Raw genomic sequence first — 12,612 nt, forward strand, 5'->3', positions numbered from 1 at the left:
TCATTGTTCACTCTAGTTTGATCATCTTGACTTTTAGCTGCAAGTGCCTTGCCTTTGGTCAAGCATAAAGCTTTCCTTAGGCCCATGTAATATGGTGGGTAATTTGTTGGGTTTCTCCTTACCAATGAAAACTTTGATGTGACCCTTACTGTATGCTTTTTCCATGCATAACATGAATAAAAAACTAGCAATACTACATTGATGTGCAATGGGTACTCTGAAGAGGTAGAAAATCAAATAGAAAAAATACATTGTTCTATGTTTTGCATGTATTTATGTAATACATGCTTACTAGGCACCATTACGAATATCTTCCTTATTTGTCCAATGAGAAAGGACTCTAATTGGAAAATTTAGGAGCATATCTCATGATTTCTGTCTTCCTCTTGCTACCTCTCCCTATCTCCATCTCTGCTTTAGCTCTCTCTACTTATTTTATAACCTATTTATCCCTCTATCCCTATCACCCTCTTTCTATATCTCCTTATATCTTTCTCTCTCATTCACCATCTATATATCTCTTTATCACCCCTTCTCCTTATTCCTCCATATCTCTTTATCTATTCCTCTCTATCTTTCCCACTTTATCTCTTTGAACATCTCAGCTTTCAGAGAAGCAAAAAGCTTTTGCTAGTCAGGATCAAGTGAAGCAAAAGGCACTGCAGGCTGAATATGCTTGCGGTGGGGTCGCTGTGGCGGTGACAGCAGTTGGCATCACTGCCACAGCGGCCCCGCCCAAGAGCTAGCTGCAGACGTCACAATTATGGCGTTCGCACAACCATTGCTGCGGAACATGTGTCGCACACATAGCAACTCTGTCGCAATTCTTGCATTTACATCGCAATTGTGATGCCATTGGAAGAATTGCGACAGTCGGCGACGTCGACGCCATAACTACCGCACCGCCGGTGCCATCGCGCATCCTCATCATAATTTTCCATAATCGTTGCCATTATGACATCCAAGGAAGTAATGGGCACAGTGACCCCGTGGCTAGATGCCAATGCGACCCCGTCGCAATGTGTGGGCAGACGTCGAAATTGCGACGGGAGCAACCAGCATTGCGACGGGATTCGTGCCGAATTAGAATGGTGAAATTGTGACAAAGTGGCGTCAAAATTGTGATGTCAGAGGATAGACTTCATAATTTGTGACTAAAAAAAAATGACGTCTACTACCGTCGTAGTGGCGACACATTGCCGTCGTAATTGTGACACTTAGCCGTTGCAAATCAATGCCAAATGTATTAGTGCAACAATTCTGTTGGTGGAATCTAGTGAGGAAGAAGAAGAAGTAAACATTATAGAAGTCAAGAGGAAATATGCTAGATTAGCATAAATCAAACAAGAACCAACAAAAACCCACAAGAAGAAGAGAGTAAAGCAGATGACAACCATACCAGGAAAGAGATAGAAAGTCTTAATGACTTATGAAGGCAAGAAGGTGCAAGGTCAAGTAGAGACCCTTGAGTGGACAAAGAAAACTAAAGAAGAGAAAAGAAAATTGGAAGGCATGGTCAAAGAGAGAAAACCTTGGAAAGCTAAGCTAGAAAAGTTGAACAACGTAATAACAAATGAAGATAATTTTGTTTAGTTAAACAAATTCTATGACTTGTAAAGTAATTTGGACAAACTTTAGTTAGAGAATGCAATAATAAGGTATATGATACTTAGCATAAAGAGGTTTGAGGACATAAAGGAAAAGATTCCCAATGATCTATATGAGAGATTAGTAAACATGAAGAAGAAAGTGCAGGAAGAAGATAGACAAATCAAAGAAAACATGATCAGAAACTTATGCACAATGGATAGTAAGGTGCATTTGAAGAGCTTATTGTAGAACCTTGAACTGTATTTAAGGAAAAAGACAAGAGAAATCTTGATTATGAGAGCTAACTATAAGGAAGTAAATTATGAAACATAAGAAGCCATAGTATAGATGATGACAAACCTCAAACCCTCCAGCCCTCAAAGAACAACATCTACAACAACAACAGTTCCACAAGTAACAATACATGTGGATAGTATGCAAATTTGATAGCACAAATGTCACAATTGATACTATAGAGGATCCTTTTAAGTATTATGGAGAAAAAACTAACAATTTGGTAAACTATACAAGCTTAGAAGATGAGAAAGAAGGAGAAAAGGAGAAAGAAGAAAAATAAAAGAAAGATGAAGAAAGAATGAGATTAGAATCATAAGAATCGTATCCTTTAAAATTGATGTACCTATAAAATGTTGTTAGCATGAATGCCGATGATATTCCTTTGGGGGAGTATCTTAAGCATTGGTAGCATGTGGCAATATTGACATGTTGCATTCATGGTTGTGTTTGTCATTGATGTCAACATAATAGTAAGTCTGTGAAGACTAGTAGAGTAGTAGATAGAGATCAAGGTTGTACGGACAAAGTTTTGATTATCAAGTGATGCGTGATTAAGGACATGTTCCACATTGTTTCCTAATGATAAGGTTTAATGCACATAAATTAAGTTGAAGACGTACAAAAGATATGCCTGATTTATAGTGAGCAGTACAAAAAAAAAGTACCTGAGAAGCAGTTTTTGGTGATTGCATTATATCTTTTAACAGAGATATAATTTGGTGATGCACAGTTAGTCAGTGATAAAAGACAGTTTGATGGTGACATCAGTAAGTGCGCAAGTCCTGAAGTTGCATGTGTGAAGTTTTGTATAGACTATGAGCCAACAATGCTATTGTAATTGTGAATTCATTAATTATCTTCTTATAATTAATTGGGAAAGCCTCAAGGCTGACTCAAGGAATTTTTTTAAAGATGGGGTATAAAGGAAAGATGTTTTCTTTGTTTGTAAAATATGGAATGCAAATGAAGTATGCGAAGTTATCAAGAAAGTGTGAATTAGAGCAGAGTGTTGTGGTGAATGCGAGTAAGTGATCCAAGGGATTATTGAATGTGAGGTTTGTGATCTGGTAACAAGATCAGAAGGAGCAGAGGTCTAGATGACATGGTAGAGTAAGAAGAAGGATCATTTGGACAGTTTGCCTTCTACAACTCCTAACAAGGTTGGCACAACTCCTAACAGGTTTGGAATCTCCTAACAGGGATTCAAAGTCTTCGAACAAGGACTAATATGTATTGAATTTTGTTATAGACTCCTAACAAGATCTATCCTCTAACAAGGAATATTTATATTAGTACATCATCTTCTGGGTACCATCCCCACTAGGGTTTTCCCTCTAATCAAGGGTTTCCTGATGTAGAGCATTGTACAAACCAACCAATAAATGGGATACATATTGATCCCTTCAACATCCATTAAATAAATTCCATAATTAGAGGCATCTCATGAGCTAAAACTAAATATATTTCAACCCAAGTTAATCAATACTTCACCATTCACATGGTCTGACTTCTATTCGAGAGTATATTATTCATAACTTTTGTTCCTGACATTTTCTTAAAAAACCCTTTGAATTAATTTTTATAAGCTAGGAATATTAAAACATATCCAAATCTTAGTCCAATCCAATAAATGCATTACAAGTTATGGTCTTTGTATCAAGACCCATTATAACTATCATAAACCAGTAACAAAACTTGTAACCCTACCTAGGGCATCCAATATATTTCCCAAAACAATTCAAAATGACACCAAACCAATTTCCAATCAATCATGCATGAGTCTAGTATCTAAATAAATAAGCCATCAATTTTTACAATTCATATATAATTAATAAAACATCAATCTTTGCCTGTCACTTCAGTGGCGATCCTTAAAAATCAGTCTTCACTCCAATACACATTACTTACACAAATCTGAATGAACATGACTCAAAAAAATTAGAAATGAAAGCTAGTTTACATACAAGTCCACTGAATACAATTAGAGTTCTTGATTCATCCACATGTGTCTGCACCAAATATTTCAATCTAACTATAGTCAAGCATCCTCAAATCTGCAAATAAAAATGTTTACCAAAACTGCCCTAACTTATTCATTTCTTGATGAAAATAACCCAAACCAAAGCCAAAAGAAAGGATATTCATCCTAATATCAAAATGTATAGATTATACATGGTTTCTAGCGAGTACATGGCCGTACAAGACCTGGAACCAACACAAAAACTAAAAAACCAATGAAAACAACTTAGAATCATTCCAAATTTGTTTCAAATGTAACTCTTTCCTTCCATTGTGCTTTGGTTCTACTATACATCAATTTTTATACTCTTTGTTAGTTTACAACTTCCCAACTACCTTTTGAACCAGCTCCTTACATTCTTTTAATCGTGATGCATTTTCATGACAACAATTTATGCATTTTTTGCATTACAACTTTTTCAAGTTTAACTACAAAATTGACAAATCTTTGTATGGGAATTCGAATCACCCTAAAATGGACTTAAGTATATATTTTACATAAATTTTAGTCTTTATAAGGCATTCTTTCATATTCTTACCTTTCTTTTTTTATCACTTTGAGACCTCCTTGCACAATTTTGACAACTTATTACAAATGACTTTTCTAGCCTTTATATCTTGACCAAAATGGACTCAAATGACTCAAATGAATTTAAATATATCATATAAGATATATTATCCTCCTTGTGTTCTTGTTCTTAAGGTGTTTGTGCACTGTACCCCTAGTTAACATATATTGTGTTATTGTGTATGAGTATCTTGTTAAAGTTTCTGATTATATTGTTCACATGGTTAAGTTTTATTAAGGTTGATAATTGGTGGATATATATTCTAACAAATGCTTCTTCACCTAATGAATAGGGAAATAATTTCTAAGCAACATCTTCCTCTTGAAATTTTTTATTTTGCATAGAATCTTCAAATATCTTATTGTGTTTATCAACAATGTGGTTGACATCATTTACAAATAATTTTGAATATGATTGCTTGGGATTCTTCAACATATTATGCTAAACAACAAATGTGCAAGTGGTGACACATTCTGTAGTCACCATTATTGTTGTTGGGCTAGTACTAGAACTTTTGTTGAATGACTATGATTCCAACTACTTCTATAGGTATTTTTACTATCATTTGTTGAATTTTGTGTAGCTTCTTGTTGAACTCCTTGTTGCATGTGAGTTTTCCTTTTGCTTGATGACGTGGTGGTGGAGTTTGGAACACTCTTGAAAGATCAACTACACTTGGTGATTTTTTGTGACTTGTAGATGCTTCTTTCTTGCCTCTCCTAGGCTTTGGATTGAAATCTATCTCTTGTAATTCTTTTGCTCCTAGAGTGGATTTTAAGATTCTTTGATGTACCTTAGACAAGAATGAATTAATGCACTCTAGTATCTGAAAATTCTTCTAAATGTGAATAATATGTACTAAGGCTCTCCTTCTAGTGTCGGTTTTAGTTGCTACATTTTCTGACTCACCAAATAGTAGAAAAAAAATACCAAAGTATCTTATCCTCTCTTGATAAAAAAAAATTTGCATCCTAAGATTGTGAACTATCATACAACATACTCTAAGGTTCCTTTTGTCTTAGTTATTGAGTGTGGATAAGCTCAATGGTTGATGTGATTTGTTGGATACCACAAGGGACCTTACATTTTCTTTACTTGAGTTTATTTCAAATCATACTAGATGGTGGCTCAAAATATTTTACAATAGAGTATTTCTTTTTGGAATTTCTAGAAATATGCAAAAATCAAAGGCAAAGGGTTCAAGAATTCTACTCTAATCCTAAGGGTAATGACAACAACAAATAGTACTTTGATGGACAAATTCTTGAATAACCAAGCTCTGCTTTGCCAAGTTAAACTACAACTATGCAGGAGCCGGTGCAATATTTAAGGGGCTATGCAGATTATTTTCATACCACAACAGACACCATCAAAATGAATAATGCACATTAAATGATAGAAGTTAAACATATATAGAAATAAGTTTAGGCTAACTTTTCACAACTTACAATGAGTAAACCATAAAAAATATGAACCATGGAACTCATCAAAACACCATCACATTTTTCATTGAATTCAAAACACTTATCTAAACATCTAATCTAAATGAGAGAAATATGCAACCAAGAAAGCACCAAGTGACTTAAAAAAATTACCAATCTTTAATGAAAATTCTATTTTCTGAATAACTCTTAGCAACAATCTCAAAGTTCCACTCCTTACAAATGAGAAGTAAAACCTTTATTTATTTCCTTGATTACAATGGATGATACAAATCAAAACAATAACTAATGGCTAGGATTTTTCCACCTCATCCCTAATAAGGGTTAGGGAAAGGAAAGAGAATCTACATTAATGCAAAGGTCAATTTTGACCTACCAAGAAGAATCCACAACTCAATGTGTAATAAATGACCACTATGCATTAAATGAATAGATCATCCATGATTCCCTTCCTTGAATATAGTATGCTATGACTAGGAGACCTTTAGCTATCAGTGGAGATGACTAGGTGTTGTGCTAACATGCTAGGTGTTAGGCAATAATTCCTACATCTTTAAATGTAACTTGGTTCCGACTTTGACTACTTCTTATGAAATCATCTCCCTTTGATAATTTTCTACCTTCCATGTTCTTTCTTGAGACTTCATCTTCTAAAAATGTAATGAACTCCATCATTGATGATTCAACTATTCCAAAATTTCTTGATACAAAACTGCTTGATTATGGTCTTGGACTTTTAGAAGGAGCCCAAGATGTGACATTTTTTCCCTTGTATATTTGCAAATTGATCCTTTCTTTTCAAACTTTCAACACTTTGAAGTAGTTACTTGGTACTTGAACATCCTTAATACTACAACTAGAACTTTTAGACTTGAGTGTCATCCTCGAACATTTAGAACATAAATTTATCCTCTTGAAAAATAAAATAACAAACATAAGGCTTACATAAAAGTTCCTCCATAAGAATACTATAAAAGTTTTTACACATTTTCCTAAGAATCATATCCTTTCTCTTGACGTTCTCATGTCTCTTTCTCTAATTCTTCAAACCTTTTGAAAACTTACCCTTTTCTAGAAAGATATTTTCTCTCCTCAAAAAGTGCATGTTTTTTCTCCAATTAATCCTTCATAATTTATCTTCCATTTTGCGACTTTCCAATTTTTGATCATTTTTGCCTTTTGTGTTGCTTTGGATTTTAAAAGTTTATCAATTGAATATTAAATATTAAATTTAATTTTTAATCAGTTATCAATTTAATTTAATTTTTTTTTTGACGAGTAATGAGTTGAAGCCTAGATTGATTATTATTATTTGTTGAGATTAACTATTGTTATTTCTTGTTGCCCTGGTATTTACCTTGCCCAAGTTTCAAAAAGTTTAGTTAAAATGGGCAAAGAAACATCTAACTTTCAGCTTCATAAAAACCAATAATTCATGGGATTCTTGATGGTTTTGTCTCTCCTAATCATTCGTTTCATTGTCATCTCCATGTTAATCATAGTCCCGAGCTTAAAGTTATGTGAGTTTGAAGTTGAGGTTCTATCTTTCAATTTCTTGACACACAGGAAGTGGGATAATAAAAAGATTAATGTCTTAAGGGTATGTGCAGGATCATGGTGTGCCAAAAAGTGGCGATGTGAAAAAAAGAGAGTTTGAAGACGCCTAAAAGTGCTTCAAAATCCGCTCTGACTTTTTTTCACCTATCTAGGAACAAAACTTGGAAGGTAAGGCTAAGCCTTATCGCATATCCGATTTAAATCGAATATCCGACAGACCGGATAGAGTAATAATATTATCCAACTATTATTATTATTATTATAATATAATAGTATGATATATTATTTATTATTATTATTATTATTATTTAATATTAATATTTACTACATGATATTCTAATAAATAATAATATTATTCTAATAAATAATAATAATATTATTATATTATAATAGTATAATATTATACTATAATAATAATATTATAATGTATTATATTATAATAATATAATATAATATTTAATATATTATAATATATAGTAATGTAATATAATATATATAAGATATAATATAATAATAAAAAGTAATATCTTATAATATAATATATAATAAAAAAGTATAATATATTATAAATTATAATAATATAATATTATAATATTATTATTATATAATATAATATTTTATATTATAATATATAGTAAATTAATATAATATATATAAAATATAATATAAAAATATATAAAATGTAATATAATGTAATATATATTATATGTTATATGTTTTATTATATATATTATACTCATTATATGTTATTGCGGCCATATCGGATATCCGATACCTACGCATTGGATTAAATAAAATCATAGACCCGCGGGCCCTCATTTTACACGAATTTGGGGCCAATATTACCAATTTTCAATCGGATATCAGATACGAGATCGGATATCAGATATTTAGGTTTTTTTTTCCCCAACTAATTTTTAACCTAAATTTAATAGATTTTAGGATGATTTTGTTTGTTTTAGTTGAATCTAGGGTTTTTTTTGACAAAAATGGTTAAAATTTAGATTTTTTTTAAATATATATTACGTTTTTCAATTCAATAGGAATGGCTGATTAGAATGATGACACTGAGGCAGGGAATAATATTCCTCGTAACCCACCACCAAACGATCCAGTATCCCCACAAAATCATCCACCAAATGATCCTCTACCTCCTCAAAATACTCCTCGAATCGAGGATTTGATAAATGAAAATCTCACCGAGTTGAGAGGTTTGCATAGAATAGATAATAATGTACCTGGATTGGCTCCTATGTTATCCACGTTAAACACCATAATGGATAACATTGAAACCGTTACGAACCAACAAAATGCCGCTCTTCGTTGGCGTGATGAAATGCACCAGATGTTTGATGATGGTTTGGATTATGATGAGGTTGCGGCCCTCAACATAACCAAAGACGATTTGGCTAGCCTTTTTGCTAACCCAAAAACGGGTATACTAGTTGACCCAAAAAAAACCAAACTATCGATTAAATGGTGCAAAAATGACGCCATACGTGCAAATTTTTGGGATCATTGGTGGATGGTCTTTGATATCCCTCCACATGGCAATTTAGACATACCATTTTATTTCCTTAGAAAATTATATGCAGAATTTGTGTTGAAACTTAAAGTGAACTATTGGAGCATGAAGCCCAACATGGGCTTAGGACTAGGAGCTCCTCAGGATAGACCCTCTTCCTAGCAGAAGAAACTTGGCACTTTTTTCCCTCCCCCTGATATCTCCCCCCCTCCTCGAGTGCAGCATCCAGATATTATGGCAGAGGCTAGCTCTCAAACCATTAGAGCCATTCATAGGCTAAGTAGCCTAATGATATCTCAGGCTAGGTCAGTCCTGCCTCCTCATGTTGATGATGTTGGTGCCAGTTCATCATCGGCTAGCTCATAACACATTTTTGTGCCTCACACTTGCATTACATGCAAGAATATTTGCCTGGGTCCCATAGGTGATCTTCCTGAGTATCATTTTTTATTAGACGAGGATACACCAGACGCACGTGAAGAGGCTACAGACCCTGATGCGAGAGAGGAGGGGAATGTAGAGGCATGGACTCCTTTGGTGTCGGTACGTGTATACATTTTTTTGTTATGACATATGCAATTTAAAGGTAATTTTTATAATAGAGTAATTTTAATTTTTAAGCCATACTGACTTTTACATGTATGTGATCTTCATTCATGTTTAGTTGATGACCAAGGAGGAGCTCAGACAAATAGACGATGCTACACTCTCGGCCATTTCATTTGGCCTTGAGACATCTACAGTACATTATGTTGTGTTTGCATTTTTTTTTTTTCTATTTGATATTGTAGCATATATGGTTGCTAATCTTTCTTTTATCTTGTAGATACCACCTGCCCCAGGGGGACAAAGTGCAGGGGGTAAGCCAGCATGCATTGACAAAGGAAAGGTAATTAGATGTTTTCTAATTGATTAAATATCAATGCATTCTTGTAAAACATTTGTGGTAATCCCATTTAATTACATTCTTTATTGTATATAGGGTGTGGCTACTGGCGATGAGCTTGTATAGATTCAACGTCCTAGATCATTAGGGATTTCCATTCGCACAGAGCCCCATTGTATGTATAAGTATCATTTATTTATTTTTTCTTATTGATGCAGAGGAAAGTGTGATTGTTTTTTCGTACAATTTCTTTGATTTTTTCCGTACCAATAATGATTCATGTCTTACATATGTTCATTACAACTTAAATAGGCTTATATGCGCCTGTCCAACCGACCAAGTTGGTTACAAAGGTTTATGTAATCAAACAAATACCAAATTACTACTTTCCCTCCAAAACTAGTATGATTGTTTGAATTTGAAATTCAAATTTCAAACTATAGTTTTTATGCATTCCCTAACTTTCTAAACTATTCCATTGACTCAAAATTGGTCATATGGATTTATTAAATGCAACTAAGTATGAAACTATCCTAAGACTACCCCATATGGCTCTTTTGGCCATTTTACATCATGTTGCCCTTAGGTCCTTACTAGGACTTTTATGACTTTTGTCTTTCAAAGTACATTGTTTATTACATAATTCCATTATTGGTTTTAATATATCCCAATTAACAATCAATGATGTCTTTGATCCTCTATCTTCATCTGGTACCAAGGCTCTCTTAGATGATTTAATAGGTGACCCTGCACCAAACACCCCACCTTCAAAGAAACTCTTGTCCCAAGAGTTAAGGGGTAATATCTTCTTTCCTCCCATCCTTCTAGAGGGATGTTTGCAACTTTGCACCTGCAATTTATTACCCTGCACACCTGCATACAAATCATTAGAAACAAAAAGCATTGGATCCTTGTTACCAATCACGGTAACCTTACTGCCTGCTGATTGTGAACAATCATATTTTATCCTTGAAAAAGGCTGAATAACTTATTGTCTGAGGTCATGCTGACCCTATCTCTTATCCTCCATGGATATGTTCACTTCTTTGTTCAGTCTCATCACCAAAGGACACCATACTATTCCTATCATCACTCCTTTTGCTGTCACTATCTGCTTGTAAGTAGAATTTTGAGTTTTGTCTTGAACAATCTCATCCTTCATAACCAAAAGAGATGGCTTCAGTGGTAGATCTATCATATCATGTTTACTCTTCCTCTGCTCCTGCAAGTACACAAACTCTTTCTTGCCAAAACAAATAACTCTTTCCTCATCATGACCAGTCAAAGGATTTAGCTTAAACTTTACACCATCTTTGTGTACTATATAAACATTTGATGAGCCAAAATGAATAGTGTTCCTTGAGGCTTGCCAAGGCCTTCCAAGGATTACATGGCAGCATGTCATTAGAATGACATCACATATAACTTGATCTTTATATTCTCCTATAGAGAAATCCACTATTGCTTGTTCCCTTACAACAATATTTTGTGCATCACTGACCCAAGATGCCCTATATGGTCTATCAATAGGATACTTCTTCAATCCTAGTTTATTTACCATTTCATAAGACACTAAATCATCAAAGGAAACAGAGTCTATTATCATCTTACAAATCTTACCATGGCTCATGCAATTTTTCCTAAAAATGGATGGTCTGGTCTCCTTTTGCTGCTGCATTTGTGGTCCTCTTCTCACCATCAAAGATTCTCCTTCAAGTTCAGGGTCTACATTATCGTACTTCTTTCCTTCCTCTTCTCCTTGGGTCAAGGTGACTCTCCTCTCCTCCTTCCAGAAATCCACACCTTTCTCAGGGCACTTGTAGGATTGATTGCCTACTCCTCCACATGTGAAGCATTTACCTATGAAAACACTATTACCTCTTCCACTTCCAAATCTTCCTCCCCTGAAACTTCCTCTTGTCTCAGATGTAATCTCTTTTCCTTTATCTTTGTCTTGATTGTTTGAAGTGTCAAACTAACTTCTTACACCTCTTCCTCTCATTGTTCCACCTCCTCTCTGATTTGCTTGCCTCTCATTCTTTATTTTCAACTTCTCCTCTGCCTGGATTGCCAACTGAAAACATTCTCCAAGTGTCCTTGGTACATTCAATCCTATTTCATCTTGAATATTGTACTTGAGGCCATTAATGTATCTAGCCACCTTCTCATCTTCATCTTCCAGTCCTCCCCTAATACTTAGGGTATGGAATTGCTCAATATAGGACATGACATCCATATCCCTCTATTTCAAATTGTTCCTTCTTATCTTTATTTGGATTTTTAAATCAGATGGCAAGAATTGATTTCTCACCATGGTCTTTATTCTCTCTCAATCTGAAATCTTATTCAATCCCCTTTTGATGCAGAGTCTGCAGCAACTACCTTCCACAAGCCAATAAATGGTTGTCACAATCCAACTTAGGATTCTAGGACTTCTCACAAGTCCTCTTACCCACTCCAGGTATACTCAACCTCCAAGCCAAACAAGGAAATCCCACTTCAAAAGCCTCACCAACTGTCACTAGAAATGGAGAAAATCATGGACATATTGTTCCAACCCAAAATCATCAATTTGTTTGGTTCCACCAAACTCTCAACACACCTTTGCACTTCTAGGCCTACAAACCTTGTAGCCTTCTAATTAGCTTCTTTGCACTTTTCTCCCAGTATCCCTTAACGGCATAGGGAATTCTCCATAGGTCCAAACACCCTTCTTGGCACCTACTA

This window comes from Cupressus sempervirens, chromosome 3, assembly GCF_028749045.1.
Source record: "Cupressus sempervirens isolate cs-2001-9-10 chromosome 3, ASM2874904v1, whole genome shotgun sequence".
In the NCBI taxonomy this organism is placed as follows: domain Eukaryota; kingdom Viridiplantae; phylum Streptophyta; class Pinopsida; order Cupressales; family Cupressaceae; genus Cupressus; species Cupressus sempervirens.